We start from the raw sequence: 24,617 nt of genomic DNA, 5'->3' as shown, positions 1-24,617 counted from the left end.
GGACCTTGGCAGGAACAGACAGGGCTGGACATTGAGGTGATAACAGTTAAGAATTAGTGCATATGTAATTAGGAAACAACATAATTACTAAAATTATTCATTGCGCATGTTCTTCCTTGTAACAGGGCCTCCCACAGCAACATTTTGGTGTTGACTGTGGAATTTTCATGATCATGGTGAGTTGCTAAGCTTGCATTTAGTAACACACCATGCCCATTAGGCACACTAACAGTGTAACAGAGAACACTGTTTTTAAGCTTAATGCAAGCACATTTACACCTGAAACATGGAGCCATTAATATTTCTTTGTATTGACAGTATGCTTGGTACATCGCCCTGGAGACACCATTTGATTTCTCCATAGTAAGTGCTATCTAACAAATGTGGTAAATTTAATTTCATTGAATCATTATATTGTGCCTTTTCCATGCATTGTAACTTTTTCTTCTTTAGCATGACATGCCCTACCTGAGGAGGTGGTGGTGCACAGTGTTAATGGAGAATCTGGAGATCGAGGGGTATAATTTGTGAATAATCCTGTATTAATAACTATTCAATCGAAATGAGAAATGCAAGGACAAAACATGTATTTGTTCAATTACAGACATGGAAGAAGATTCGCACATTTCACAGAGGAGGGCAGAAAGATGGCAGACGGTAGTGTGGCACCTGTTTTCCGTGTGCCACGAAAAAGGAAGCTGGACACTATGGTACTATGATATGGAATTGTGCAGAGATAGTAGCATAAAACTGCTATGACAAACAGTACACATTACACATTTATTTTTTGTTGGTCATTTTAGGATGCTAATGGGCAGATAATAGTTGGTAAGTGTCTTGCCTCAATTCGACAGTTTAAGTAATGTTAACTGCAGCATTCTCAGTTTTTTTACCTTACATCTTTTCATTACTGTGATAACAGGGCCACCAGCAGCAACATCAGCAGCTCCTACAGCCCCAACAGCAGCTCCAACAGTCCAGTGTGACAGCTGTGTCTCCATTGAACAGGTGTTTATTTCTTCACTAACCATACAATCTGGATGACAATAACCCAAACAAAGTTGTTGTCTATTCTATTTTTTTTCATTGTAAAAAAAAGTTGTGTTGTGTCTAAAAAGTTGTAAGTTGTGTCTCAACTCAAGTGTCAATGTGAACTCGCGTCTCTTATGAACAATGTTTGTCTCAATCTTAGAGAGAAGAGAGTTTCAGTGAATTAGAGGACTTCAATGAAGAATGTGAGGACACAAGTTGTGAGGAAGTAAGGGGTTATATATTGCACATCAAACATTAATCAGGACCCCCACCCACCCGCCACCACACATCCAGTCACTCTCTTAGACACACACATTAGATCTATGATGTTTGAACCACCCAATCTGGATGACAATGACCCTAACAATGTTGTTTTCTATTTAATTTTTATTCTATGTTGTATCTCAACTAACCTCAAGTATGAATGTGAACTCACTTTGGGACTCTTATGAACAATGTCTGTCTTTGTATTAGAGAGAAGAGCGTTTGCGTGAGATACAGGAGCTCAGCAAAGACTACCAGAACACTAAATGGGTAAGGGAATATATATTGCACATTAAACATCAGGTCAATGCAGATCCTTAATTACTGAGACCGCTAAAACACAGAACCCCCCTCCACACACACACACCCACACACAGGCTCTTGCATAGACACGCATTCGATCTATGATGTTTTAACACTGTTTTATGCATTATCATCTATTGACCTCCCCACATAGACCTACAGTACACAAGTGTCCATTGCTGCACACAGGAGAGGCATCAAGCAAGTGAGAGCATGGTAGGCGTAGGCCTGGCATGGTAGTGCAATGTCCCTTCCACTAAAACAATTTAATTGACTGAACTGCCTTTTAATGTTTGTTGCTCAGCTCTTCGAAGAGGCAAAAAAGGCAGCAGACTGGTTGGATGAAAACAGTGGGCTGATAAAAAATAAATATTGGCTGCCACGGGTGTTGGACATGGAGGCGGAAGAGCAGGAGGAGGTGCTGGCCAGACAGTTTGTCCAGTTGGACGTTGAAAACATGAATTTGTTCACATTTCAATTTACCACCGTCCAAGATCACGAAACATTTTCTATTCATGTACGGGACGAACTTCACATTCGGGCAATGACATCATTTGTCCAAAGATCGTTTCCAAATGAAAAATAAAAAACTCAAATAACATTGATTCTGATTCCAGTTCTACTTATCAATTCTGGTTCCTATTGATTCTTCATTTCAATTTCAAAATGTAAACTTTTGTTTTTAGATTTAGTTCAAGTGTAGGCTACTGTATTGCTTGTACTGTATGCTGTACTCTCTCTCTCACACACACACGCTAGGCTACTGTATTGCTTGTAGCCTACTGTATTCCTATAAATGTGCCATCTGTTCTGGTCCTGCTGTTGCCAGTGACTTTATAGGCTACTTACACCATTGACTTTTATCTACATTGTGTACATGCTCTTCGAACAACAACAGAACTACAACACACAACAGTACAATAAATCATTGCTTTTGGTATCTTTATTAAAACTACCTAAAAGCCTAGTGGAGGAGCATGATCTTAAACAATGTTAATAGGTAACGCTAATTCGTTTCTGCATTAGTTACGATCGGTCGATGTTCAGATGAAAAACGCGAAAAACGTAAAATTACCTAAGTTAACGGAATATCACAATACCTAATGTTCATTTATATACAATTAATTTAATTATATATATATATATATATATCAAATACACAAATAACACAAACCTGAGGTCTCACGTTATTTCAGCGACTACTTCCTTATTCAAGTGGAGGTGACGTATTTCCGTTATTGAGTGGAGCTCCACTGATAGAATTCCCCCAGAGGTCTGCAGCCAGGTCCCTCTCCCTCATATCGATAACCTCGCGACCGGAGTAATCCTTGTGCGTAAACAGGAAATAAGTCCGTCACTTTGCGGTCCCACTAGAAACAAGTGCTTGTCGAAGGTTTTCTATGTCCGTAGCGAATATGCACTAACCGGCATTGGGGGAATGAAGACGCTATCTCGGCTGGTTAATTAAGTTAAACGGTTTGTCGCATATTTATGACAGTAGGCGTTAAGGGGCTAAGCAAGAATCATACCCCTAGACCAACGAGCCTTGACTGGCTATGAATTTAGTTGAAAAAAAAAACAACATAATAAATAACAACACAACTATAACGCCTGCGGGCTCGTCCTGGATTTGAACCCGGGACCTCTCGCACCCAAAGCGATAATCATTCCCCTAAAACAACAAGCCCCAATGTGATGGCTACGGGGGAAAAAATAAACATCCAACTGAGGCTAAATCTCCACAGCACAAAGGCGTTAGACAGTGAGGCCGACAAAGAATTGGTGAGGAAGCACAAAAGGGCTCGTCCGGGATTTGAACCCGGGACCTCTCGCACCCAAAGCGAGAATCATACCCCTAGACCAACGAGCCGCTGAGTGCTCTCCTGGGTCTTATTTGGTCAGGACCCCTTGCAGGCCTGAGCAAGTAAGAAATCTGGTTCAAAATTGGCTCTTTTCCTTCAATGCTAACAAAAAAGTTTCGTCTTTGTTTGTTTCGTTAGCGTCGATTCTTGCAGTGAAGTCTGTCGTTTCTTTCGGAAAGAAGGGCTCGTCCGGGAGTTGAACCCGGGACCTCTCGCACCCGAAGCGAGAATCATACCCCTAGACCAACGAGCCTGGGCCAAGGGTACCTTTTATTCGGTGCCTTTCTTCACACAAATATTTAGAGTGGTCTGCAGGGAAGACCAATATTTCAGCTTGGTTCCACTGCGCATCAACATATCCTAAAGTAAGTCCTGGGTAACAAACTGCAGCAGTTCACCGGTGGCAGCTAGCAGCAAAAGTTGCAGAGTTTCACAGAACAGAGGGCTCGTCCGGGATTTGAACCCGGGACCTCTCGCACCCTAAGCGAGAATAATACCCCTAGACCAACGAGCCACGCTGCACAAACGCTTTTGTCGAGCGTTTTGTGCAGCAATATTTAGCTGAAAGGAAAGGCAGGTCGGGTGGTGTTGAGTTGCAGAAAAGCTGCCGGCTACATGCTGTACAGCAAAGGAGAGACAGTGCTGAAACAAACACATGATACTGACAGAAAGTTGCGTGGGAAAGGGCTCTTCCGGGATTTGAACCCGGGACCTCTCGCACGCTAAGCGAGAATCATACCCCTAGACCAACGAGCCACGCTGCTCAAAAGCTTATGTCGAGCCTTCTGTGCAGCAATATTTATCTGAAAGGAAAGGGAGGTGTGGTGGTGTTTAGTTGCAGAAAAGCTGCCGGCTATATGCTGTACAGCAAAGGTGAGACAGTGCTGACACAAGCACATGATAATGACAAATATTTGCTTGGGGTAGGGCTCGTCCGGAATTTGAACCCGGGACCTCTCGCACCCTAAGCGAGAATAATACCCCTAGACCAACGAGCCGCTGAGTGCTCTCCTGGGTCTTATTTGGTCAGGACCCCTTGCAGGCCTGAGCAAGTAAAAAATCTGGTTCAAAATTGGCTCCTTTCCTTCAATGCTAACAAAAGAGTTTCGTCTTTGTTTGTTTCGTTAGCGTCGATTCTTGCAGTGAAGTCTGGCGTTTCTTTCGGAAAGAAGGGCTCGTCCGGGAGTTGAACCCGGGACCTCTCGCACCCGAAGCGAGAATCATACCCCTAGACCAACGAGCCACGCTGCACAAACGCTTTTGTCGAGCGTTTTGTGCAGCAATATTTAGCTGAAAGGAAACGCAGGTCGGGTGGTGTTGAGTTGCAGAAAAGCTGCCGGCTAAATGCTGAACAGCAAAGGAGAGACAGTGCTGACACAAACACATGATACTGACAGAAAGTTGAGTGGGAAAGGGCTCTTCCGGGATTTGAACCCGGGACCTCGCTCACCCTAAGCGAGAATCATACCCCTAGACCAACGAGCCTTCACTGGCTATGAATTTAGTTGAAAAAAACAACAACATAATTTTCTAGATCACTGACGAGAGTTGAAAATTAACACATTTCAATGAAATGCACCTATAACACCTGCGGGCTCGTCCTGGATTTGAACCCGGGACCTCTCGCACCCAAAGCGATAATCATTCCCCTAGAACAACAAGCCCCAATGTGATGGCTGCGGGGGAAAAAATAAACATCCAACTGAGGCTAAATCTCCACAGCACAAAGGCGTTAGACAGTGAGGCCGACAAAGAATTGGTGAGGAAGCACAAAAAGGGCTCGTCCGGGATTTGAACCCGGGACCTCTCGCACCCAAAGCGAGAATCATACCCCTAGACAAACGAGCCGCTGAGTGCTCTCCTGGGTCTTATTTGGTCAGGACCCCTTGCAGGCCTGAGCAAGTAAAAAATCTGGTTCAAAATTGGCTCTTTTCCTTCAATGCTAACAAAAGAGTTTCGTCTTTGTTTGTTTCGTTAGCGTCGATTCTTGCAGTGAAGTCTGGCGTTTCTTTCGGAAAGAAGGGCTCGTCCGGGAGTTGAACCCGGGACCTCTAGCAACCAAAGTCAGAATCATACCCCTAGACCAACGAGCCAAGGCCAAGGGTACCTTTTATTCGGTGCCTTTCTTCACACAAATATTTAGAGTGGTCTGCAGGGAAGACCAATATTTCAGCTTGGTTCCACTGCGCATCAACATTTCCTAAAGTAAGTCCTGGGTAACAAACTGCAGCAGTTCACCGGTGGCAGCTAGCAGCAAAAGTTGCAGAGTTTTACAGAACAGAGGGCTCGTCCGGGATTTGAACCCGGGACCTCTCGCACCCTAAGCGAGAATCATACCCCTAGACCAACGAGCCACGCTGCACAAAGGCTTTTGTCGAGCGTTTTGTGCAGCAATATTTAGCTGAAAGGAAAGGCAGGTCGGGTGGTGTTGAGTTGCAGAAAAGCTGCCGGCTACATGCTGTACAGCAAAGGAGAGACAGTGCTGACACAAACACATGATACTGACAGAAAGTTGCGTGGGAAAGGGCTCTTCCGGGATTTGAACCCAAGACCTCTCGCACGCTAAGCGAGAATCATACCCCTAGACCAACGAGCCACGCTGCTCAAAAGCTTATGTCGAGCCTTCTGTGCAGCAATATTTATCTGAACGGAAAGGGAGGTGTGGTGGTGTTTAGTTGCAGAAAAGCTGCCGGCTATATGCTGTACAGAAAAGGTGAGACAGTGCTGACACAAGCACATGATAATGACAAATATTTGCGTGGGGTAGGGCTCGTCCGGGATTTGAACCCGGGACCTCTCGCACCCTAAGCGAGAATCATACCCCTAGACCAACGAGCCTTGACTGGCTATGAATTTAGTTGAAAAAAACAACAACATAATTTTCTAGATCACTGACGAGAGTTGAAAATTAACACATTTCAATGAAATGCACCTATAACGCCTGCGGGCTCGTCCTGGATTTGAACCCGGGACCTCTCGCACCCAAAGCGATAATCATTCCCCTAGAACAACAAGCCCCAATGTGATGGCTACGGGGGAAAAAATAAACATCCAACTGAGGCTAAATCTCCACAGCACAAAGGCGTTAGACAGTGAGGCCGACAAAGAATTGGTGAGGAAGCACAAAAAGGGCTCGTCCGGGATTTGAACCCGGGACCTCTCGCACCCAAAGCGAGAATCATACCCCTAGACAAACGAGCCGCTGAGTGCTCTCCTGGGTCTTATTTGGTCAGGACCCCTTGCAGGCCTGAGCAAGTAAAAAATCTGGTTCAAAATTGGCTCTTTTCCTTCAATGCTAACAAAAGAGTTTCGTCTTTGTTTGTTTCGTTAGCGTCGATTCTTGCAGTGAAGTCTGGCGTTTCTTTCGGAAAGAAGGGCTCGTCCGGGAGTTGAACCCGGGACCTCTCGCACCCAAAGTCAGAATCATAGCCCTAGACCAACGAGCCAAGGCCAAGGGTACCTTTTATTCGGTGCCTTTCTTCACACAAATATTTAGAGTGGTCTGCAGGGAAGACCAATATTTCAGCTTGGTTCCACTGCGCATCAACATTTCCTAAAGTAAGTCCTGGGTAACAAACTGCAGCAGTTCACCGGTGGCAGCTAGCAGCAAAAGTTGCAGAGTTTTACAGAACAGAGGGCTCGTCCGGGATTTGAACCCGGGACCTCTCGCACCCTAAGCGAGAATCATACCCCTAGACCAACGAGCCACGCTGCACAAAGGCTTTTGTCGAGCGTTTTGTGCAGCAATATTTAGCTGAAAGGAAAGGCAGGTCGGGTGGTGTTGAGTTGCAGAAAAGCTGCCGGCTACATGCTGTACAGCAAAGGAGAGACAGTGCTGACACAAACACATGATACTGACAGAAAGTTGCGTGGGAAAGGGCTCTTCCGGGATTTGAACCCAAGACCTCTCGCACGCTAAGCGAGAATCATACCCCTAGACCAACGAGCCACGCTGCTCAAAAGCTTATGTCGAGCCTTCTGTGCAGCAATATTTATCTGAAAGGAAAGGGAGGTGTGGTGGTGTTTAGTTGCAGAAAAGCTGCCGGCTATATGCTGTACAGAAAAGGTGAGACAGTGCTGACACAAGCACATGATAATGACAAATATTTGCGTGGGGTAGGGCTCGTCCGGGATTTGAACCCGGGACCTCTCGCACCCTAAGCGAGAATCATACCCCTAGACCAACGTGCCTTGACTGGCTATGAATTTAGTTGAAAAAAACAACAACATAATTTTCTAGATCACTGACGAGAGTTGAAAATTAACACATTTCAATGAAATGCACCTATAACGCCTGCGGGCTCGTCCTGGATTTGAACCCGGGACCTCTCGCACCCAAAGCGATAATCATTCCCCTAGAACAACAAGCCCCAATGTGATGGCTACGGGGGAAAAAATAAACATCCAACTGAGGCTAAATCTCCACAGCACAAAGGCGTTAGACAGTGAGGCCGACAAAGAATTGGTGAGGAAGCACAAAAGGGCTCGTCCGGGATTTGAACCCGGGACCTCTCGCACCCAAAGCGAGAATCATACCCCTAGACCAACGAGCCGCTGAGTGCTCTCCTGGGTCTTATTTGGTCAGGACCCCTTGCAGGCCTGAGCAAGTAAAAAATCTGGTTCAAAATTGGCTCTTTTCCTTCAATGCTAACAAAAGAGTTTCGTCTTTGTTTGTTTCGTTAGCGTCGATTCTTGCAGTGAAGTCTGGCGTTTCTTTCGGAAAGAAGGGCTCGTCCGGGAGTTGAATCCGGGACCTCTCGCACCCGAAGCGAGAATCATACCCCTAGACCAACGAGCCTGGGCCAAGGGTACCTTTTATTCGGTGCCTTTCTTCACACAAATATTTAGAGTGGTCTGCAGGGAAGACCAATATTTCAGCTTGGTTCCACTGCGCATCAACATTTCCTAAAGTAAGTCCTGGGTAACAAACTGCAGCAGTTCACCGGTGGCAGCTAGCAGCAAAAGTTGCAGAGTTTCACAGAACAGAGGGCTCGTCCGGGATTTGAACCCGGGACCTCTCGCACCCTAAGCGAGAATCATACCCCTAGACCAACGAGCCACGCTGCACAAACGCTTTTGTCGAGCGTTTTGTGCAGCAATATTTAGCTGAAAGGAAAGGCAGGTCGGGTGGTGTTGAGTTGCAGAAAAGCTGCCGGCTACATGCTGTACAGCAAAGGAGAGACAGTGCTGAAACAAACACATGATACTGACAGAAAGTTGCGTGGGAAAGGGCTCTTCTGGGATTTGAACCCGGGACCTCTCGCACGCTAAGCGAGAATCATAGCCCTAGACCAACGAGCCACGCTGCTCAAAAGCTTATGTCGAGCCTTCTGTGCAGCAATATTTATCTGAAAGGAAAGGGAGGTGTGGTGGTGTTTAGTTGCAGAAAAGCTGCCGGCTATATGCTGTACAGCAAAGCTGAGACAGTGCTGACACAAGCACATGATAATGACAAATATTTGCGTGGGGTAGGGCTCGTCCGGGATTTGAACCCGGGACCTCTCGCACCCTAAGCGAGAATCATACCCCTAGACCAACGAGCCGCTGAGTGCTCTCCTGGGTCTTATTTGGTCAGGACCCCTTGCAGGCCTGAGCAAGTAAAAAATCTGGTTCAAAATTGGCTCTTTTCCTTCAATGCTAACAAAAGAGTTTCGTCTTTGTTTGTTTCGTTAGCGTCGATTCTTGCAGTGAAGTCTGGCGTTTCTTTCGGAAAGAAGGGCTCGTCCGGGAGTTGAACCCGGGACCTCTCGCACCCGAAGCGAGAATCATACCCCTAGACCAACGAGCCACGCTGCACAAACGCTTTTGTCGAGCGTTTTGTGCAGCAATATTTAGCTGAAAGGAAAGGCAGGTCGGGTGGTGTTGAGTTGCAGAAAAGCTGTCGGCTAAATGCTGAACAGCAAAGGAGAGACAGTGCTGACACAAACACATGATACTGACAGAAAGTTGCGTGGGAAAGGGCTCTTCCGGGATTTGAACCCGGGACCTCTCGCACCCTAAGCGAGAATCATACCCCTAGACCAACGAGCCTTGACTGGCTATGAATTTAGTTGAAAAAAACAACAACATAATTTTCTAGATCACTGACGAGAGTTGAAAATTAACACATTTCAATGAAATGCACCTATAACGCCTGCGGGCTCGTCCTGGATTTGAACCCGGGACCTCTCGCACCCAAAGCGATAATCATTCCCCTAGAACAACAAGCCCCAATGTGATGGCTGCGGGGGAAAAAATAAACATCCAACTGAGGCTAAATCTCCACAGCACAAAGGCGTTAGACAGTGAGGCCGACAAAGAATTGGTGAGGAAGCACAAAAAGGGCTCGTCCGGGATTTGAACCCGGGACCTCTCGCACCCAAAGCGAGAATCATACCCCTAGACAAACGAGCCGCTGAGTGCTCTCCTGGGTCTTATTTGGTCAGGACCCCTTGCAGGCCTGAGCAAGTAAAAAATCTGGTTCAAAATTGGCTCTTTTCCTTCAATGCTAACAAAAGAGTTTCGTCTTTGTTTGTTTCGTTAGCGTCGATTCTTGCAGTGAAGTCTGGCGTTTCTTTCGGAAAGAAGGGCTCGTCCGGGAGTTGAACCCGGGACCTCTCGCACCCAAAGTCAGAATCATACCCCTAGACCAACGAGCCAAGGCCAAGGGTACCTTTTATTCGGTGCCTTTCTTCACACAAATATTTAGAGTGGTCTGCAGGGAAGACCAATATTTCAGCTTGGTTCCACTGCGCATCAACATTTCCTAAAGTAAGTCCTGGGTAACAAACTGCAGCAGTTCACCGGTGGCAGCTAGCAGCAAAAGTTGCAGAGTTTTACAGAACAGAGGGCTCGTCCGGGATTTGAACCCGGGACCTCTCGCACCCTAAGCGAGAATCATACCCCTAGACCAACGAGCCACGCTGCACAAACGCTTTTTTCGAGCGTTTTGTGCAGCAATATTTAGCTGAAAGGAAAGGCAGGTCGGGTGGTGTTGAGTTGCAGAAAAGCTGCCGGCTACATGCTGTACAGCAAAGGAGAGACAGTGCTGACACAAACACATGATACTGACAGAAAGTTGCGTGGGAAAGGGCTCTTCCGGGATTTGAACCCGGGACCTCTCGCACCCTAAGCGAGAATCATACCCCTAGACCAACGAGCCACGCTGCTCAAAAGCTTATGTCGAGCCTTCTGTGCAGCAATATTTATCTGAAAGGAAAGGGAGGTGTGGTGGTGTTTAGTTGCAGAAAAGCTGCCGGCTATATGCTGTACAGCAAAGGTGAGACAGTGCTGACACAAGCACATGATAATGACAAATATTTGCGTGGGGAAGGGCTCGTCCGGGATTTGAACCCGGGACCTCTCGCACCCTAAGCGAGAATCATACCCCTAGACCAACGAGCCTTGACTGGCTATGAATTTAGTTGAAAAAAACAACAACATAATTTTCTAGATCACTGACGAGAGTTGAAAATTAACACATTTCAATGAAATGCACCTATAACGCCTGCGGGCTCGTCCTGGATTTGAACCCGGGACCTCTCGCACCCAAAGCGATAATCATTCCCCTAGAACAACAAGCCCCAATGTGATGGCTGCGGGGGAAAAAATAAACATCCAACTGAGGCTAAATCTCCACAGCACAAAGGCGTTAGACAGTGAGGCCGACAAAGAATTGGTGAGGAAGCACAAAAAGGGCTCGTCCGGGATTTGAACCCGGGACCTCTCGCACCCAAAGCGAGAATCATACCCCTAGACAAACGAGCCGCTGAGTGCTCTCCTGGGTCTTATTTGGTCAGGACCCTTTGCAGGCCTGAGCAAGTAAAAAATCTGGTTCAAAATTGGCTCTTTTCCTTCAATGCTAACAAAAGAGTTTCGTCTTTGTTTGTTTCGTTAGCGTCGATTCTTGCAGTGAAGTCTGGCGTTTCTTTCGGAAAGAAGGGCTCGTCCGGGAGTTGAACCCGGGACCTCTCGCACCCAAAGTCAGAATCATACCCCTAGACCAACGAGCCAAGGCCAAGGGTACCTTTTATTCGGTGCCTTTCTTCACACAAATATTTAGAGTGGTCTGCAGGGAAGACCAATATTTCAGCTTGGTTCCACTGCGCATCAACATTTCCTAAAGTAAGTCCTGGGTAACAAACTGCAGCAGTTCACCGGTGGCAGCTAGCAGCAAAAGTTGCAGAGTTTTACAGAACAGAGGGCTCGTCCGGGATTTGAACCCGGGACCTCTCGCACCCTAAGCGAGAATCATACCCCTAGACCAACGAGCCACGCTGCACAAAGGCTTTTGTCGAGCGTTTTGTGCAGCAATATTTAGCTGAAAGGAAAGGCAGGTCGGGTGGTGTTGAGTTGCAGAAAAGCTGCCGGCTACATGCTGTACAGCAAAGGAGAGACAGTGCTGACACAAACACATGATACTGACAGAAAGTTGCGTGGGAAAGGGCTCTTCCGGGATTTGAACCCGAGACCTCTCGCACGCTAAGCGAGAATCATACCCCTAGACCAACGAGCCACGCTGCTCAAAAGCTTATGTCGAGCCTTCTGTGCAGCAATATTTATCTGAACGGAAAGGGAGGTGTGGTGGTGTTTAGTTGCAGAAAAGCTGCCGGCTATATGCTGTACAGAAAAGGTGAGACAGTGCTGACACAAGCACATGATAATGACAAATATTTGCGTGGGGTAGGGCTCGTCCGGGATTTGAACCCGGGACCTCTCGCACCCTAAGCGAGAATCATACCCCTAGACCAACGAGCCTTGACTGGCTATGAATTTAGTTGAAAAAAACAACAACATAATTTTCTAGATCACTGACGAGAGTTGAAAATTAACACATTTCAATGAAATGCACCTATAACGCCTGCGGGCTCGTCCTGGATTTGAACCCGGGACCTCTCGCACCCAAAGCGATAATCATTCCCCTAGAACAACAAGCCCCAATGTGATGGCTACGGGGGAAAAAATAAACATCCAACTGATGCTAAATCTCCACAGCACAAAGGCGTGAGACAGTGAGGCCGACAAAGAATTGGTGAGGAAGCACAAAAGGGCTCGTCCGGGATTTGAACCCGGGACCTCTCGCACCCAAAGCGAGAATCATACCCCTAGACCAACGAGCCGCTGAGTGCTCTCCTGGGTCTTATTTGGTCAGGACCCCTTGCAGGCCTGAGCAAGTAAAAAATCTGGTTCAAAATTGGCTCTTTTCCTTCAATGCTAACAAAAGAGTTTCGTCTTTGTTTGTTTCGTTAGCGTCGATTCTTGCAGTGAAGTCTGGCGTTTCTTTCGGAAAGAAGGGCTCGTCCGGGAGTTGAATCCGGGACCTCTCGCACCCGAAGCGAGAATCATACCCCTAGACCAACGAGCCTGGGCCAAGGGTACGTTTTATTCGGTGCCTTTCTTCACACAAATATTTAGAGTGGTCTGCAGGGAAGACCAATATTTCAGCTTGGTTCCACTGCGCATCAACATTTCCTAAAGTAAGTCCTGGGTAACAAACTGCAGCAGTTCACCGGTGGCAGCTAGCAGCAAAAGTTGCAGAGTTTCACAGAACAGAGGGCTCGTCCGGGATTTGAACCCGGGACCTCTCGCACCCTAAGCGAGAATCATACCCCTAGACCAACGAGCCACGCTGCACAAACGCTTTTTTCGAGCGTTTTGTGCAGCAATATTTAGCTGAAAGGAAAGGCAGGTCGGGTGGTGTTGAGTTGCAGAAAAGCTGCCGGCTACATGCTGTACAGCAAAGGAGAGACAGTGCTGACACAAACACATGATACTGACAGAAAGTTGCGTGGGAAAGGGCTCTTCCGGGATTTGAACCCGGGACCTCTCGCACCCTAAGCGAGAATCATACCCCTAGACCAACGAGCCACGCTGCTCAAAAGCTTATGTCGAGCCTTCTGTGCAGCAATATTTATCTGAAAGGAAAGGGAGGTGTGGTGGTGTTTAGTTGCAGAAAAGCTGGCGGCTATATGCTGTACAGCAAAGGTGAGACAGTGCTGACACAAGCACATGATAATGACAAATATTTGCGTGGGGAAGGGCTCGTCCGGGATTTGAACCCGGGACCTCTCGCACCCTAACCGAGAATCATACCCCTAGACCAACGAGCCTTGACTGGCTATGAATTTAGTTGAAAAAAACAACAACATAATTTTCTAGATCACTGACGAGAGTTGAAAATTAACACATTTCAATGAAATGCACCTATAACGCCTGCGGGCTCGTCCTGGATTTTGACCCGGGACCTCTCGCACCCAAAGCGATAATCATTCCCCTAGAACAACAAGCCCCAATGTGATGGCTACGGGGGAAAAAATAAACATCCAACTGAGGCTAAATCTCCACAGCACAAAGGCGTTAGACAGTGAGGCCGACAAAGAATTGGTGAGGAAGCACAAAAGGGCTCGGCCGGGATTTGAACCCGGGACCTCTCGCACCCAAAGAGAGAATCATACCCCTAGACCAACGAGCCGCTGAGTGCTCTCCTGGGTCTTATTTGGTCAGGACCCCTTGCAGGCCTGAGCAAGTAAGAAATCTGGTTCAAAATTGGCTCTTTTCCTTCAATGCTAACAAAAAAGTTTCGTCTTTGTTTGTTTCGTTAGCGTCGATTCTTGCAGTGAAGTCTGGCGTTTCTTTCGGAAAGAAGGGCTCGTCCGGGAGTTGAACCCGGGACCTCTCGCACCCGAAGCGAGAATCATACCCCTAGACCAACGAGCCTGGGCCAAGGGTACCTTTTATTGGGTGCCTTTCTTCACACAAATATTTAGAGTGGTCTGCAGGTAAGACCAATATTTCAGCTTGGTTCCACTGCGCATCAACATTTCCTAAAGTAAGTCCTGGGTAACAAACTGCAGCAGTTCACCGGTGGCAGCTAGCAGCAAAAGTTGCAGAGTTTCACAGAACAGAGGGCTCGTCCGGGATTTGAAACCGGGACCTCTCGCACCCTAAGCGAGAATCATACCCCTAGACCAACGAGCCACGCTGCACAAACGCTTTTGTCGAGCGTTTTGTGCAGCAATATTTAGCTGAAAGGAAAGGCAGGTCGGGTGGTGTTGAGTTGCAGAAAAGCTGCCGGCTACATGCTGTACAGCAAAGGAGAGACAGTGCTGACACAAACACATGATACTGACAGAAAGTTGCGTGGGAAAGGGCTCTTCCGGGATTTGAACCCGGGACCTCTCGCACCCTAAGCGAGAATCATACCCCTAGACCAACGAGCCACGCTGCTCAAAAGCTTATGTCGAGCCCTCTGTGCAGCAATATTTATCTGAAAGGAAAGGGAGGTGTGGTGGTGTTTAGTTGCAGAAAAGCTGCCGGCTATATGCTGTACAGCAAAGGTGAGACAGTGCTGACACAAGCACATGATAATGACAAATATTTCGGTGGGGAAGGGCTCGTCCGGGATTTGAACCCGGGACCTCTCGCACCCTAAGCGAGAATCATACCCCTAGACCAACGAGCCTTGACTGGCTATGAATTTAGTTGAAAAAAACAACAACATAATTTTCTAGATCACTGACGAGAGTTGAAAATTAACACATTTCAATGAAATGCACCTATAACGCCTGCGGGCTCGTCCTGGATTTGAACCCGGGACCTCTCGCACCCAAAGCGATAATCATTCCCCTAGAACAACAAGCCCCAATGTGATGGCTACGGGAAAAAATAAACATCCAACTGAGGCTAAATCTCCACAGCACAAAGGCGTTAGACAGTGAGGCCGACAAAGAATTGGTGAGGAAGCACAAAAGGGCTCGTCCGGGATTTGAACCCGGGACCTCTCGCACCCAAAGCGATAATCATTCCCCTAGAACAACAAGCCCCAATGTGATGGCTACGGGGGAAAAAAAAAACATCCAACTGAGGCTAAATCTCCACAGCACAAAGGCGTTAGACAGTGAGGCCGACAAAGAATTGGTGAGGAAGCACAAAAGGGCTCGTCCGGGATTTGAACCCGGGACCTCTCGCACCCAAAGCGAGAATCATACCCCTAGACCAACGAGCCGCTGAGTGCTCTCCTGGGTCTTATTTGGTCAGGACCCCTTGCAGGCCTGAGCAAGTAAGAAATCTGGTTCAAAATTGGCTCTTTTCCTTCAATGCTAACAAAAAAGTTTCGTCTTTGTTTGTTTCGTTAGCGTCGATTCTTGCAGTGAAGTCTGGCGTTTCTTTCGGAAAGAAGGGCTCGTCCGGGAGTTGAACCCGGGACCTCTCGCACCCGAAGCGAGAATCATACCCCTAGACCAACGAGCCTGGGCCAAGGGTACCTTTTATTGGGTGCCTTTCTTCACACAAATATTTAGAGTGGTCTGCAGGTAAGACCAATATTTCAGCTTGGTTCCACTGCGCATCAACATTTCCTAAAGTAAGTCCTGGGTAACAAACTGCAGCAGTTCACCGGTGGCAGCTAGCAGCAAAAGTTGCAGAGTTTCACAGAACAGAGGGCTCGTCCGGGATTTGAAACCGGGACCTCTCGCACCCTAAGCGAGAATCATACCCCTAGACCAACGAGCCACGCTGCACAAACGCTTTTGTCGAGCGTTTTGTGCAGCAATATTTAGCTGAAAGGAAAGGCAGGTCGGGTGGTGTTGAGTTGCAGAAAAGCTGCCGGCTACATGCTGTACAGCAAAGGAGAGACAGTGCTGACACAAACACATGATACTGACAGAAAGTTGCGTGGGAAAGGGCTCTTCCGGGATTTGAACCCGGGACCTCTCGCACCCTAAGCGAGAATCATACCCCTAGACCAACGAGCCACGCTGCTCAAAAGCTTATGTCGAGCCCTCTGTGCAGCAATATTTATCTGAAAGGAAAGGGAGGTGTGGTGGTGTTTAGTTGCAGAAAAGCTGCCGGCTATATGCTGTACAGCAAAGGTGAGACAGTGCTGACACAAGCACATGATAATGACAAATATTTCGGTGGGGAAGGGCTCGTCCGGGATTTGAACCCGGGACCTCTCGCACCCTAAGCGAGAATCATACCCCTAGACCAACGAGCCTTGACTGGCTATGAATTTAGTTGAAAAAAACAACAACATAATTTTCTAGATCACTGACGAGAGTTGAAAATTAACACATTTCAATGAAATGCACCTATAACGCCTGCGGGCTCGTCCTGGATTTGAACCCGGGACCTCTCGCACCCAAAGCGATAATCATTCCCCTAGAACAACAAGCCCCAATGTGATGGCTACGGGAAAAAATAAACATCCAACTGAGGCTAAATCTCCACAGCACAAAGGCGTTAGACAGTGAGGCCGACAAAGAATTGGTGAGGAAGCACAAAAGGGCTCGTCCGGGATTTGAACCCGGGACCTCTCGCACCCAAAGCGATAATCATTCCCCTAGAACAACAAGCCCCAATGTGATGGCTACGGGGGAAAAAAAAAACATCCAACTGAGGCTAAATCTCCACAGCACAAAGGCGTTAGACAGTGAGGCCGACAAAGAATTGGTGAGGAAGCACAAAAGGGCTCGTCCGGGATTTGAACCCGGGACCTCTCGCACCCAAAGCGAGAATCATACCCCTAGACCAACGAGCCGCTGAGTGCTCTCCTGGGTCTTATTTGGTCAGGACCCCTTGCAGGCCTGAGCAAGTAAGAAATCTGGTTCAAAATTGGCTCTTTTCCTTCAATGCTAACAAAAAAGTTTCGTCTTTGTTTGTTTCGTTAGCGTCGATTCTTGCAGTGAAGTCTGGCGTTTCTTTCGGAAAGAAGGGCTCGTCCGGGAGTTGAACCCGGGACCTCTCGCACCCGAAGCGAGAATCATACCCCTAGACCAACGAGCCTGGGCCAAGGGTACCTTTTATTGGGTGCCTTTCTTCACACAAATATTTAGAGTGGTCTGCAGGTAAGACCAATATTTCAGCTTGGTTCCACTGCGCATCAACATTTCCTAAAGTAAGTCCTGGGTAACAAACTGCAGCAGTTCACCGGTGGCAGCTAGCAGCAAAAGTTGCAGAGTTTCACAGAACAGAGGGCTCGTCCGGGATTTGAAACCGGGACCTCTCGCACCCTAAGCGAGAATCATACCCCTAGACCAACGAGCCACGCTGCACAAACGCTTTTGTCGAGCGTTTTGTGCAGCAATATTTAGCTGAAAGGAAAGGCAGGTCGGGTGGTGTTGAGTTGCAGAAAAGCTGCCGGCTACATGCTGTACAGCAAAGGAGAGACAGTGCTGACACAAACACATGATACTGACAGAAAGTTGCGTGGGAAAGGGCTCTTCCGGGATTTGAACCCGGGACCTCTCGCACCCTAAGCGAGAATCATACCCCTAGACCAACGAGCCACGCTGCTCAAAAGCTTATGTCGAGCCCTCTGTGCAGCAATATTTATCTGAAAGGAAAGGGAGGTGTGGTGGTGTTTAGTTGCAGAAAAGCTGCCGGCTATATGCTGTACAGCAAAGGTGAGACAGTGCTGACACAAGCACATGATAATGACAAATATTTCGGTGGGGAAGGGCTCGTCCGGGATTTGAACCCGGGACCTCTCGCACCCTAAGCGAGAATCATACCCCTAGACCAACGAGCCTTGACTGGCTATGAATTTAGTTGAAAAAAACAACAACATAATTTTCTAGATCACTGACGAGAGTTGAAAATTAACACATTTCAATGAAATGCACCTATAACGCCTGCGGGCTCGTCCTGGATTTGAACCCGGGACCTCTCGCACCCAAAGCGATAATCATTCCCCTAGAACAACAAGCCCCAATGTGATGGCTACGGGAAAAAATAAACATCCAACTGAGGCTAAATCTCCACAGCACAAAGGCGTTAGACAGTGAGGCCGACAAAGAATTGGTGAGGAAGCACAAAAGGGCTCGTCCGGGATTTGAACCCGGGACCTCTCGCACCCAAAGCGATAATCATTCCCCTAGAACAACAAGCCCCAATGTGATGGCTACGGGGGAAAAAAAAAACATCCAACTGAGGCTAAATCTCCACAGCACAAAGGCGTTAGACAGTGAGGCCGACAAAGAATTGGTGAGGAAGCACAAAAGGGCTCGTCCGGGATTTGAACCCGGGACCTCTCGCACCCAAAGCGAGAATCATACCCCTAGACCAACGAGCCGCTGAGTGCTCTCCTGGGTCTTATTTGGTCAGGACCCCTTGCAGGCCTGAGCAAGTAAAAAATCTGGTTCAAAATTGGCTCTTTTCCTTCAATGCTAACAAAAAAGTTTCGTCTTTGTTTGTTTCGTTAGCGTCGATTCTTGCAGTGAAGTCTGGCGTTTCTTTCGGAAAGAAGGGCTCGTCCGGGAGTTGAACCCGGGACCTCTCGCACCCAAAGCGAGAATCATACCCCTAGACCAACGAGCCAAGGCCAAGGGTACCTTTTATTCGGTGCCTTTCTTCACACAAATATTTAGAGTGGTCTGCAGGGAAGACCAATATTTCAGCTTGGTTCCACTGCGCATCAACATTTCCTAAAGTAAGTCCTGGGTAACAAACTGCAGCAGTTCACCGGTGGCAGCTAGCAGCAAAAGTTGCAGAGTTTCACAGAACAGAGGGCTCGTCCGGGATTTGAACCCGGGACCTCTCGCACCCTAAGCGAGAATCATACCCCTAGACCAACGAGCCACGCTGTACAAACGCTTTTGTCGAGCGTTTTGTGCAGCAATATTTAGCTGAAAGGAAAGGCAGGTCGGGTGGTGTTGAGTTGCAGAAAAGCTGCCGGCTACATGCTGTACAGCAAAGGAGAGACAGTGCTGACACAAACACATGATACTGACAGAAAGATGCGTGGGAATGGGCTCTTCCGGGATTTGAAACCGGGACCTCTCGCACACTAAGCGAGAATCATACCCCTAGACCAACGAGCCACGCTGCTCAAAAGCTTATGTCGAGCCTTCTGTGCAGCAATATTTATCTGAAAGGAAAGGGAGGTGTGGTGGTGTTTAGTTGCAGAAAAGCTGCCGGCTATATGCTGTACAGCAAAGGTGAGACAGTGCTGACACAAGCACATGATAATGACAAATATTTCGGTGGGGAAGGGCTCGTCCGGGATTTGAACCTGGGACCTCGCGCACCCTAAGCGAGAATCATACCCCTAGACCAACGAGCCTTGACTGGCTATGAATTTAGTTGAAAAAAACAACAACATAATTTTCTAGATCACTGACGAGAGTTGAAAATTAACACATTTCAATGAAATGCACCTATAACGCCTGCGGGCTCGTCCTGGATTTGAACCCGGGACCTCTCGCACCCAAAGCGATAATCATTCCCCTAGAACAACAAGCCCCAATGTGATGGCTACGGGGGAAAAAAAAAACATCCAACTGAGGCTAAATCTCCACAGCACAAAGGCGTTAGACAGTGAGGCCGACAAAGAATTGGTGAGGAAGCACAAAAGGGCTCGTCCGGGATTTGAACCCGGGACCTCTCGCACCCAAAGCGAGAATCATACCCCTAGACCAACGAGCCGCTGAGTGCTCTCCTGGGTCTTATTTGGTCAGGACCCCTTGCAGGCCTGAGCAAGTAAAAAAATCTGGTTCAAAATTGGCTCTTTTCCTTCAATGCTAACAAAAGAGTTTCGTCTTTGTTTGTTTCGTTAGCGTCGATTCTTGCAGTGAAGTCTGGCGTTTCTTTCGGAAAGAAGGGCTCGTCCGGGAGTTGAACCCGGGACCTCTCGCACCCGAAGCGAGAATCATACCCCTAGACCAACGAGCCACGCTGCACAAACGCTTTTGTCGAGCGTTTTGTGCAGCAATATTTAGCTGAAAGGAAAGGCAGGTCGGGTGGTGTTGAGTTGCAGAAAAGCTGTCGGCTAAATGCTGAACAGCAAAGGAGAGACAGTGCTGACACAAACACATGATACTGACAGAAAGTTGCGTGGGAAAGGGCTCGTCCGGGAGTTGAACCCGGGACCTCTCGCACCCGAAGCGAGAATCATACCCCTAGACCAACGAGCCTTGACAGGCTATGAATTTAGTTGAAAAAAACAACAACATAATTTTCTAGATCACTGACGAGAGTTGAAAATTAACACATTTCAATGAAATGCACCTATAACGCCTGCGGGCTCGTCCTGGATTTGAACCCGGGACCTCTCGCACCCAAAGCGATAATCATTCCCCTAGAACAACAAGCCCCAATGTGATGGCTGCGGGGGAAAAAATAAACATCCAACTGAGGCTAAATCTCCACAGCACAAAGGCGTTAGACAGTGAGGCCGACAAAGAATTGGTGAGGAAGCACAAAAAGGGCTCGTCCGGGATTTGAACCCGGGACCTCTCGCACCCAAAGCGAGAATCATACCCCTAGACAAACGAGCCGCTGAGTGCTCTCCTGGGTCTTATTTGGTCAGGACCCCTTGCAGGCCTGAGCAAGTAAAAAATCTGGTTCAAAATTGGCTCTTTTCCTTCAATGCTAACAAAAGAGTTTCGTCTTTGTTTGTTTCGTTAGCGTCGATTTTTGCAGTGAAGTCTGGCGTTTCTTTCGGAAAGAAGGGCACGTCCGGGAGTTGAACCCGGGACCTCTCGCACCCGAAGCAAGAATCATACCCCTAGACCAACGAGCCACGCTGCACAAACGCTTTTGTCGAGCGTTTTGTGCAGCAATATTTAGCTGAAAGGAAAGGCAGGTCGGGTGGTGTTGAGTTGCAGAAAAGCTGCCGGCTACATGCTGTACAGCAAAGGAGAGACAGTGCTGACACAAACACATGATACTGACAGAAAGTTGCGTGGGAAAGGGCTCTTCCGGGATTTGAACCCGGGACCTCTCGCACCCTAAGCGAGAATCATACCCCTAGACCAACGAGCCACGCTGCACAAACGCTTTTGTCGAGCGTTTTGTGCAGCAATATTTAGCTGAAAGGAAAGGCAGGTCGGGTGGTGTTGAGTTGCAGAAAAGCTGCCGGCTACATGCTGTACAGCAAAGGAGAGACAGTGCTGACACAAACACATGATACTGACAGAAAGTTGCGTGGGAAAGGGCTCTTCCGGGATTTGAACCCGGGACCTCTCGCACCCAAAGCGATAATCATTCCCCTAGAACAACAAGCCCCAATGTGATGGCTACGGGGGAAAAAATAAACATCCAACTGAGGCTAAATCTCCACAGCACAAAGGCGTTAGACAGTGAGGCCGACAAAGAATTGGTGAGGAAGCACAAAAGGGCTCGTCCGGGATTTGAACCCGGGACCTCTCGCACCCAAAGCGAGAATCATACCCCTAGACCAACGAGCCGCTGAGTGCTCACCTGGGTCTTATTTGGTCAGGACCCCTTGCAGGCCTGAGCAAGTAAAAAATCTGGTTCAAAATTGGCTCTTTTCCTTCAATGCTAACAAAAAAGTTTCGTCTTTGTTTGTTTCGTTAGCGTCGATTCTTGCAGTGAAGTCTGGCGTTTCTTTCGGAAAGAAGGGCTCGTCCGGGAGATGAACCCGGGACGTCTCGCACCCGAAGCGAGAATCATACCCCTAGACCAACGAGCCTGGGCCAAGGGTACCTTTTATTCGGTGCCTTTCTTCACACAAATATTTAGAGTGGTCTGCAGGGAAGACCAATATTTCAGCTTGGTTCCACTGCGCATCAACATTTCCTAAAGTAAGTCCTGGGTAACAAACTGCAGCAGTTCACCGGTGGCAGCTAGCAGCAAAAGTTGCAGAGTTTCACAGAACAGAGGGCTCGTCCGGGATTTGAAACCGGGACCTCTCGCACCCTAAGCGAGAATCATACCCCTAGACCAACGAGCCACGCTGCACAAACGCTTTTGTCGAGCGTTTTGTGCAGCAATATTTAGCTGAAAGGAAAGGCAGGTCGGGTGGTGTTGAGTTGCAGAAAAGCTGCTGGCTACATGCTGTACAGCAAAGGAGAGACAGTGCTGACAGAAACACATGATACTGACAGAAAGTTGCGTGGGAAAGGGCTCTTCCGGGATTTGAACCCGGGACCTCTCGCACCCTAAGCGAGAATCATACCCCTAGACCAACGAGCCACGCTGCTCAAAAGCTTATGTCGAGCCTTCTGTGCAGCAATATTTATCTGAAAGGAAAGGGAGGTGTGGTGGTGTTTAGTTGCAGAAAAGCTGCCGGCTATATGCTGTACAGCAAAGGTGAGACAGTGCTGACACAAGCACATGATAATGACAAATATTTCGGTGGGGAAGGGCTCGTCCGGGATTTGAACCCGGGACCTCTCGCACCCTAAGCGAGAATCATACCCCTAGACCAACGAGCCTTGACTGGCTATGAATTTAGTTGAAAAAAACAACAACATAATTTTCTAGATCACTGACGAGAGTTGAAAATTAACACATTTCAATGAAATGCACCTATAACGCCTGCGGGCTCGTCCTGGATTTTGACCCGGGACCTCTCGCACCCAAAGCGATAATCATTCCCCTAGAACAACAAGCCCCAATGTGATGGCTACGGGGGAAAAAATAAACATCCAACTGAGGCTAAATCTCCACAGCACAAAGGCGTTAGACAGTGAGGCCGACAAAGAATTGGTGAGGAAGCACAAAAGGGCTCGTCCGGGATTTGAACCCGGGACCTCTCGCACCCAAAGCGAGAATCATACCCCTAGACCAACGAGCCGCTGAGTGCTCTCCTGGGTCTTATTTGGTCAGGACCCCTTGCAGGCCTGAGCAAGTAAAAAATCTGGTTCAAAATTGGCTCTTTTCCTTCAATGCTAACAAAAAAGTTTCGTCTTTGTTTGTTTCGTTAGCGTCGATTCTTGCAGTGAAGTCTGGCGTTTCTTTCGGAAAGAAGGGCTCGTCCGGGAGTTGAACCCGGGACCTCTCGCACCCGAAGCGAGAATCATACCCCTAGACCAACGAGCCTGGGCCAAGGGTACCTTTTATTCGGTGCCTTTCTTCACACAAATATTCAGAGTGGTCTGCAGGGAAGACCAATATTTCAGCTTGGTTCCACTGCGCATCAACATTTCCTAAAGTAAGTCCTGGGTAACAAACTGCAGCAGTTCACCGGTGGCAGCTAGCAGCAAAAGTTGCAGAGTTTCACAGAACAGAGGGCTCGTCCGGGATTTGAACCCGGGACCTCTCGCACCCTAAGCGAGAATCATACCCCTAGACCAACGAGCCACGCTGCACAAACGCTTTTGTCGAGCGTTTTGTGCAGCAATATTTAGCTGAAAGGAAAGGCAGGTCGGGTGGTGTTGAGTTGCAGAAAAGCTGCCGGCTACATGCTGTACAGCAAAGGAGAGACAGTGCTGAAACAAACACATGATACTGACAGAAAGTTGCGTGGGAAAGGGCTCTTCCGGGATTTGAACCCGGGACCTCTCGCACGCTAAGCGAGAATCATAGCCCTAGACCAACGAGCCACGCTGCTCAAAAGCTTATGTCGAGCCTTCTGTGCAGCAATATTTATCTGAAAGGAAAGGGAGGTGTGGTGGTGTTTAGTTGCAGAAAAGCTGCCGGCTATATGCTGTACAGCAAAGCTGAGACAGTGCTGACACAAGCACATGATAATGACAAATATTTGCGTGGGGTAGGGCTCGTCCGGGATTTGAACCCGGGACCTCTCGCACCCTAAGCGAGAATCATACCCCTAGACCAACGAGCCGCTGAGTGCTCTCCTGGGTCTTATTTGGTCAGGACCCCTTGCAGGCCTGAGCAAGTAAAAAATCTGGTTCAAAATTGGCTCTTTTCCTTCAATGCTAACAAAAGAGTTTCGTCTTTGTTTGTTTCGTTAGCGTCGATTCTTGCAGTGAAGTCTGGCGTTTCTTTCGGAAAGAAGGGCTCGTCCGGGAGTTGAACCCGGGACCTCTCGCACCCGAAGCGAGAATCATACCCCTAGACCAACGAGCCACGCTGCACAAACGCTTTTGTCGAGCGTTTTGTGCAGCAATATTTAGCTGAAAGGAAAGGCAGGTCGGGTGGTGTTGAGTTGCAGAAAAGCTGTCGGCTAAATGCTGAACAGCAAAGGAGAGACAGTGCTGACACAAACACATGATACTGACAGAAAGTTGCGTGGGAAAGGGCTCTTCCGGGATTTGAACCCGGGACCTCTCGCACCCTAAGCGAGAATCATACCCCTAGACCAACGAGCCTTGACTGGCTATGAATTTAGTTGAAAAAAACAACAACATAATTTTCTAGATCACTGACGAGAGTTGAAAATTAACACATTTCAATGAAATGCACCTATAACGCCTGCGGGCTCGTCCTGGATTTGAACCCGGGACCTCTCGCACCCAAAGCGATAATCATTCC

General features: G+C 48.1%; 1 long non-coding RNA gene and 66 other non-coding genes across 67 annotated transcripts; 1 reads left to right on the top strand and 66 right to left on the bottom strand.

Moving 5' to 3' along the window:
• Nucleotides 1-659: 659 nt before the first annotated feature.
• Nucleotides 660-1,567, top strand: LOC143105576 (uncharacterized). Its single transcript, XR_012983502.1, has 4 exons — nt 660-710; nt 923-1,008; nt 1,193-1,258; nt 1,507-1,567. It is a non-coding gene; the product is annotated as an uncharacterized LOC143105576 (long non-coding RNA).
• Nucleotides 1,568-3,397: 1,830 nt separating this feature from the next.
• Nucleotides 3,398-3,469, bottom strand: trnap-ugg (transfer RNA proline (anticodon UGG)). Its single transcript has one exon. It is a non-coding gene; the product is annotated as a tRNA-Pro (tRNA).
• Nucleotides 3,470-3,642: 173 nt separating this feature from the next.
• trnap-cgg (transfer RNA proline (anticodon CGG)) lies at nt 3,643-3,714 on the bottom strand. Its single transcript has one exon. It is a non-coding gene; the product is annotated as a tRNA-Pro (tRNA).
• Nucleotides 3,715-3,903: 189 nt separating this feature from the next.
• Nucleotides 3,904-3,975, bottom strand: trnap-agg (transfer RNA proline (anticodon AGG)). Its single transcript has one exon. It is a non-coding gene; the product is annotated as a tRNA-Pro (tRNA).
• A 170-nt stretch (nt 3,976-4,145) lies between these two features.
• Nucleotides 4,146-4,217, bottom strand: trnaa-agc (transfer RNA alanine (anticodon AGC)). The gene has a single exon. It is a non-coding gene; the product is annotated as a tRNA-Ala (tRNA).
• Nucleotides 4,218-4,632: 415 nt separating this feature from the next.
• trnap-cgg (transfer RNA proline (anticodon CGG)) lies at nt 4,633-4,704 on the bottom strand. Its single transcript has one exon. It is a non-coding gene; the product is annotated as a tRNA-Pro (tRNA).
• A 533-nt stretch (nt 4,705-5,237) lies between these two features.
• On the bottom strand, nt 5,238-5,309 carry trnap-ugg (transfer RNA proline (anticodon UGG)). The gene has a single exon. It is a non-coding gene; the product is annotated as a tRNA-Pro (tRNA).
• Nucleotides 5,310-5,743: 434 nt separating this feature from the next.
• On the bottom strand, nt 5,744-5,815 carry trnap-agg (transfer RNA proline (anticodon AGG)). Its single transcript has one exon. It is a non-coding gene; the product is annotated as a tRNA-Pro (tRNA).
• A 412-nt stretch (nt 5,816-6,227) lies between these two features.
• trnap-agg (transfer RNA proline (anticodon AGG)) lies at nt 6,228-6,299 on the bottom strand. The gene has a single exon. It is a non-coding gene; the product is annotated as a tRNA-Pro (tRNA).
• Nucleotides 6,300-6,590: 291 nt separating this feature from the next.
• On the bottom strand, nt 6,591-6,662 carry trnap-ugg (transfer RNA proline (anticodon UGG)). The gene has a single exon. It is a non-coding gene; the product is annotated as a tRNA-Pro (tRNA).
• Nucleotides 6,663-7,096: 434 nt separating this feature from the next.
• On the bottom strand, nt 7,097-7,168 carry trnap-agg (transfer RNA proline (anticodon AGG)). The gene has a single exon. It is a non-coding gene; the product is annotated as a tRNA-Pro (tRNA).
• Nucleotides 7,169-7,580: 412 nt separating this feature from the next.
• Nucleotides 7,581-7,652, bottom strand: trnap-agg (transfer RNA proline (anticodon AGG)). The gene has a single exon. It is a non-coding gene; the product is annotated as a tRNA-Pro (tRNA).
• Nucleotides 7,653-7,942: 290 nt separating this feature from the next.
• trnap-ugg (transfer RNA proline (anticodon UGG)) lies at nt 7,943-8,014 on the bottom strand. The gene has a single exon. It is a non-coding gene; the product is annotated as a tRNA-Pro (tRNA).
• Nucleotides 8,015-8,187: 173 nt separating this feature from the next.
• On the bottom strand, nt 8,188-8,259 carry trnap-cgg (transfer RNA proline (anticodon CGG)). The gene has a single exon. It is a non-coding gene; the product is annotated as a tRNA-Pro (tRNA).
• Nucleotides 8,260-8,448: 189 nt separating this feature from the next.
• trnap-agg (transfer RNA proline (anticodon AGG)) lies at nt 8,449-8,520 on the bottom strand. Its single transcript has one exon. It is a non-coding gene; the product is annotated as a tRNA-Pro (tRNA).
• A 412-nt stretch (nt 8,521-8,932) lies between these two features.
• Nucleotides 8,933-9,004, bottom strand: trnap-agg (transfer RNA proline (anticodon AGG)). Its single transcript has one exon. It is a non-coding gene; the product is annotated as a tRNA-Pro (tRNA).
• Nucleotides 9,005-9,177: 173 nt separating this feature from the next.
• Nucleotides 9,178-9,249, bottom strand: trnap-cgg (transfer RNA proline (anticodon CGG)). The gene has a single exon. It is a non-coding gene; the product is annotated as a tRNA-Pro (tRNA).
• A 170-nt stretch (nt 9,250-9,419) lies between these two features.
• Nucleotides 9,420-9,491, bottom strand: trnap-agg (transfer RNA proline (anticodon AGG)). Its single transcript has one exon. It is a non-coding gene; the product is annotated as a tRNA-Pro (tRNA).
• A 291-nt stretch (nt 9,492-9,782) lies between these two features.
• trnap-ugg (transfer RNA proline (anticodon UGG)) lies at nt 9,783-9,854 on the bottom strand. Its single transcript has one exon. It is a non-coding gene; the product is annotated as a tRNA-Pro (tRNA).
• Nucleotides 9,855-10,027: 173 nt separating this feature from the next.
• On the bottom strand, nt 10,028-10,099 carry trnap-ugg (transfer RNA proline (anticodon UGG)). The gene has a single exon. It is a non-coding gene; the product is annotated as a tRNA-Pro (tRNA).
• A 189-nt stretch (nt 10,100-10,288) lies between these two features.
• Nucleotides 10,289-10,360, bottom strand: trnap-agg (transfer RNA proline (anticodon AGG)). The gene has a single exon. It is a non-coding gene; the product is annotated as a tRNA-Pro (tRNA).
• A 170-nt stretch (nt 10,361-10,530) lies between these two features.
• trnap-agg (transfer RNA proline (anticodon AGG)) lies at nt 10,531-10,602 on the bottom strand. Its single transcript has one exon. It is a non-coding gene; the product is annotated as a tRNA-Pro (tRNA).
• A 170-nt stretch (nt 10,603-10,772) lies between these two features.
• trnap-agg (transfer RNA proline (anticodon AGG)) lies at nt 10,773-10,844 on the bottom strand. Its single transcript has one exon. It is a non-coding gene; the product is annotated as a tRNA-Pro (tRNA).
• Nucleotides 10,845-11,135: 291 nt separating this feature from the next.
• Nucleotides 11,136-11,207, bottom strand: trnap-ugg (transfer RNA proline (anticodon UGG)). The gene has a single exon. It is a non-coding gene; the product is annotated as a tRNA-Pro (tRNA).
• Nucleotides 11,208-11,380: 173 nt separating this feature from the next.
• On the bottom strand, nt 11,381-11,452 carry trnap-ugg (transfer RNA proline (anticodon UGG)). Its single transcript has one exon. It is a non-coding gene; the product is annotated as a tRNA-Pro (tRNA).
• Nucleotides 11,453-11,641: 189 nt separating this feature from the next.
• Nucleotides 11,642-11,713, bottom strand: trnap-agg (transfer RNA proline (anticodon AGG)). The gene has a single exon. It is a non-coding gene; the product is annotated as a tRNA-Pro (tRNA).
• A 412-nt stretch (nt 11,714-12,125) lies between these two features.
• On the bottom strand, nt 12,126-12,197 carry trnap-agg (transfer RNA proline (anticodon AGG)). The gene has a single exon. It is a non-coding gene; the product is annotated as a tRNA-Pro (tRNA).
• Nucleotides 12,198-12,487: 290 nt separating this feature from the next.
• On the bottom strand, nt 12,488-12,559 carry trnap-ugg (transfer RNA proline (anticodon UGG)). The gene has a single exon. It is a non-coding gene; the product is annotated as a tRNA-Pro (tRNA).
• A 173-nt stretch (nt 12,560-12,732) lies between these two features.
• Nucleotides 12,733-12,804, bottom strand: trnap-cgg (transfer RNA proline (anticodon CGG)). Its single transcript has one exon. It is a non-coding gene; the product is annotated as a tRNA-Pro (tRNA).
• Nucleotides 12,805-12,993: 189 nt separating this feature from the next.
• Nucleotides 12,994-13,065, bottom strand: trnap-agg (transfer RNA proline (anticodon AGG)). The gene has a single exon. It is a non-coding gene; the product is annotated as a tRNA-Pro (tRNA).
• A 170-nt stretch (nt 13,066-13,235) lies between these two features.
• On the bottom strand, nt 13,236-13,307 carry trnap-agg (transfer RNA proline (anticodon AGG)). Its single transcript has one exon. It is a non-coding gene; the product is annotated as a tRNA-Pro (tRNA).
• Nucleotides 13,308-13,477: 170 nt separating this feature from the next.
• On the bottom strand, nt 13,478-13,549 carry trnap-agg (transfer RNA proline (anticodon AGG)). The gene has a single exon. It is a non-coding gene; the product is annotated as a tRNA-Pro (tRNA).
• Nucleotides 13,550-14,084: 535 nt separating this feature from the next.
• Nucleotides 14,085-14,156, bottom strand: trnap-cgg (transfer RNA proline (anticodon CGG)). Its single transcript has one exon. It is a non-coding gene; the product is annotated as a tRNA-Pro (tRNA).
• Nucleotides 14,157-14,345: 189 nt separating this feature from the next.
• On the bottom strand, nt 14,346-14,417 carry trnap-agg (transfer RNA proline (anticodon AGG)). The gene has a single exon. It is a non-coding gene; the product is annotated as a tRNA-Pro (tRNA).
• A 170-nt stretch (nt 14,418-14,587) lies between these two features.
• trnap-agg (transfer RNA proline (anticodon AGG)) lies at nt 14,588-14,659 on the bottom strand. Its single transcript has one exon. It is a non-coding gene; the product is annotated as a tRNA-Pro (tRNA).
• Nucleotides 14,660-14,829: 170 nt separating this feature from the next.
• Nucleotides 14,830-14,901, bottom strand: trnap-agg (transfer RNA proline (anticodon AGG)). The gene has a single exon. It is a non-coding gene; the product is annotated as a tRNA-Pro (tRNA).
• Nucleotides 14,902-15,372: 471 nt separating this feature from the next.
• Nucleotides 15,373-15,444, bottom strand: trnap-ugg (transfer RNA proline (anticodon UGG)). The gene has a single exon. It is a non-coding gene; the product is annotated as a tRNA-Pro (tRNA).
• Nucleotides 15,445-15,617: 173 nt separating this feature from the next.
• Nucleotides 15,618-15,689, bottom strand: trnap-cgg (transfer RNA proline (anticodon CGG)). Its single transcript has one exon. It is a non-coding gene; the product is annotated as a tRNA-Pro (tRNA).
• Nucleotides 15,690-15,878: 189 nt separating this feature from the next.
• On the bottom strand, nt 15,879-15,950 carry trnap-agg (transfer RNA proline (anticodon AGG)). Its single transcript has one exon. It is a non-coding gene; the product is annotated as a tRNA-Pro (tRNA).
• A 170-nt stretch (nt 15,951-16,120) lies between these two features.
• trnap-agg (transfer RNA proline (anticodon AGG)) lies at nt 16,121-16,192 on the bottom strand. The gene has a single exon. It is a non-coding gene; the product is annotated as a tRNA-Pro (tRNA).
• A 170-nt stretch (nt 16,193-16,362) lies between these two features.
• Nucleotides 16,363-16,434, bottom strand: trnap-agg (transfer RNA proline (anticodon AGG)). Its single transcript has one exon. It is a non-coding gene; the product is annotated as a tRNA-Pro (tRNA).
• A 471-nt stretch (nt 16,435-16,905) lies between these two features.
• On the bottom strand, nt 16,906-16,977 carry trnap-ugg (transfer RNA proline (anticodon UGG)). The gene has a single exon. It is a non-coding gene; the product is annotated as a tRNA-Pro (tRNA).
• Nucleotides 16,978-17,150: 173 nt separating this feature from the next.
• Nucleotides 17,151-17,222, bottom strand: trnap-cgg (transfer RNA proline (anticodon CGG)). Its single transcript has one exon. It is a non-coding gene; the product is annotated as a tRNA-Pro (tRNA).
• Nucleotides 17,223-17,411: 189 nt separating this feature from the next.
• trnap-agg (transfer RNA proline (anticodon AGG)) lies at nt 17,412-17,483 on the bottom strand. Its single transcript has one exon. It is a non-coding gene; the product is annotated as a tRNA-Pro (tRNA).
• A 170-nt stretch (nt 17,484-17,653) lies between these two features.
• On the bottom strand, nt 17,654-17,725 carry trnap-agg (transfer RNA proline (anticodon AGG)). Its single transcript has one exon. It is a non-coding gene; the product is annotated as a tRNA-Pro (tRNA).
• A 170-nt stretch (nt 17,726-17,895) lies between these two features.
• trnap-agg (transfer RNA proline (anticodon AGG)) lies at nt 17,896-17,967 on the bottom strand. Its single transcript has one exon. It is a non-coding gene; the product is annotated as a tRNA-Pro (tRNA).
• A 471-nt stretch (nt 17,968-18,438) lies between these two features.
• On the bottom strand, nt 18,439-18,510 carry trnap-ugg (transfer RNA proline (anticodon UGG)). Its single transcript has one exon. It is a non-coding gene; the product is annotated as a tRNA-Pro (tRNA).
• A 173-nt stretch (nt 18,511-18,683) lies between these two features.
• Nucleotides 18,684-18,755, bottom strand: trnap-ugg (transfer RNA proline (anticodon UGG)). The gene has a single exon. It is a non-coding gene; the product is annotated as a tRNA-Pro (tRNA).
• A 189-nt stretch (nt 18,756-18,944) lies between these two features.
• On the bottom strand, nt 18,945-19,016 carry trnap-agg (transfer RNA proline (anticodon AGG)). The gene has a single exon. It is a non-coding gene; the product is annotated as a tRNA-Pro (tRNA).
• A 412-nt stretch (nt 19,017-19,428) lies between these two features.
• Nucleotides 19,429-19,500, bottom strand: trnap-agg (transfer RNA proline (anticodon AGG)). The gene has a single exon. It is a non-coding gene; the product is annotated as a tRNA-Pro (tRNA).
• Nucleotides 19,501-19,790: 290 nt separating this feature from the next.
• On the bottom strand, nt 19,791-19,862 carry trnap-ugg (transfer RNA proline (anticodon UGG)). Its single transcript has one exon. It is a non-coding gene; the product is annotated as a tRNA-Pro (tRNA).
• Nucleotides 19,863-20,036: 174 nt separating this feature from the next.
• Nucleotides 20,037-20,108, bottom strand: trnap-cgg (transfer RNA proline (anticodon CGG)). The gene has a single exon. It is a non-coding gene; the product is annotated as a tRNA-Pro (tRNA).
• A 170-nt stretch (nt 20,109-20,278) lies between these two features.
• Nucleotides 20,279-20,350, bottom strand: trnap-cgg (transfer RNA proline (anticodon CGG)). Its single transcript has one exon. It is a non-coding gene; the product is annotated as a tRNA-Pro (tRNA).
• A 291-nt stretch (nt 20,351-20,641) lies between these two features.
• On the bottom strand, nt 20,642-20,713 carry trnap-ugg (transfer RNA proline (anticodon UGG)). The gene has a single exon. It is a non-coding gene; the product is annotated as a tRNA-Pro (tRNA).
• A 173-nt stretch (nt 20,714-20,886) lies between these two features.
• trnap-cgg (transfer RNA proline (anticodon CGG)) lies at nt 20,887-20,958 on the bottom strand. The gene has a single exon. It is a non-coding gene; the product is annotated as a tRNA-Pro (tRNA).
• A 170-nt stretch (nt 20,959-21,128) lies between these two features.
• On the bottom strand, nt 21,129-21,200 carry trnap-agg (transfer RNA proline (anticodon AGG)). Its single transcript has one exon. It is a non-coding gene; the product is annotated as a tRNA-Pro (tRNA).
• Nucleotides 21,201-21,553: 353 nt separating this feature from the next.
• trnap-ugg (transfer RNA proline (anticodon UGG)) lies at nt 21,554-21,625 on the bottom strand. The gene has a single exon. It is a non-coding gene; the product is annotated as a tRNA-Pro (tRNA).
• Nucleotides 21,626-21,798: 173 nt separating this feature from the next.
• On the bottom strand, nt 21,799-21,870 carry trnap-cgg (transfer RNA proline (anticodon CGG)). The gene has a single exon. It is a non-coding gene; the product is annotated as a tRNA-Pro (tRNA).
• A 189-nt stretch (nt 21,871-22,059) lies between these two features.
• On the bottom strand, nt 22,060-22,131 carry trnap-agg (transfer RNA proline (anticodon AGG)). Its single transcript has one exon. It is a non-coding gene; the product is annotated as a tRNA-Pro (tRNA).
• A 170-nt stretch (nt 22,132-22,301) lies between these two features.
• trnap-agg (transfer RNA proline (anticodon AGG)) lies at nt 22,302-22,373 on the bottom strand. The gene has a single exon. It is a non-coding gene; the product is annotated as a tRNA-Pro (tRNA).
• A 170-nt stretch (nt 22,374-22,543) lies between these two features.
• On the bottom strand, nt 22,544-22,615 carry trnap-agg (transfer RNA proline (anticodon AGG)). The gene has a single exon. It is a non-coding gene; the product is annotated as a tRNA-Pro (tRNA).
• A 290-nt stretch (nt 22,616-22,905) lies between these two features.
• On the bottom strand, nt 22,906-22,977 carry trnap-ugg (transfer RNA proline (anticodon UGG)). The gene has a single exon. It is a non-coding gene; the product is annotated as a tRNA-Pro (tRNA).
• A 173-nt stretch (nt 22,978-23,150) lies between these two features.
• trnap-cgg (transfer RNA proline (anticodon CGG)) lies at nt 23,151-23,222 on the bottom strand. Its single transcript has one exon. It is a non-coding gene; the product is annotated as a tRNA-Pro (tRNA).
• Nucleotides 23,223-23,411: 189 nt separating this feature from the next.
• Nucleotides 23,412-23,483, bottom strand: trnap-agg (transfer RNA proline (anticodon AGG)). The gene has a single exon. It is a non-coding gene; the product is annotated as a tRNA-Pro (tRNA).
• Nucleotides 23,484-23,895: 412 nt separating this feature from the next.
• trnap-agg (transfer RNA proline (anticodon AGG)) lies at nt 23,896-23,967 on the bottom strand. The gene has a single exon. It is a non-coding gene; the product is annotated as a tRNA-Pro (tRNA).
• Nucleotides 23,968-24,140: 173 nt separating this feature from the next.
• Nucleotides 24,141-24,212, bottom strand: trnap-cgg (transfer RNA proline (anticodon CGG)). The gene has a single exon. It is a non-coding gene; the product is annotated as a tRNA-Pro (tRNA).
• A 170-nt stretch (nt 24,213-24,382) lies between these two features.
• On the bottom strand, nt 24,383-24,454 carry trnap-agg (transfer RNA proline (anticodon AGG)). The gene has a single exon. It is a non-coding gene; the product is annotated as a tRNA-Pro (tRNA).
• Between the last annotated feature and the right edge of the window lie 163 nt (nt 24,455-24,617).

This window comes from Alosa pseudoharengus, unplaced genomic scaffold (assembly GCF_046254945.1).
Source record: "Alosa pseudoharengus isolate Yale_2024_CS ecotype anadromous, Long Island Sound unplaced genomic scaffold, YU_APseudo_1.1 YU_APseudo_1.1_scf_6, whole genome shotgun sequence".
In the NCBI taxonomy this organism is placed as follows: Eukaryota; Metazoa; Chordata; class Actinopteri; order Clupeiformes; family Clupeidae; genus Alosa; species Alosa pseudoharengus.
The sequence above is the reverse complement of the archived record's forward strand: the minus strand, read 5'-3'. Positions and strand labels throughout refer to the sequence as shown.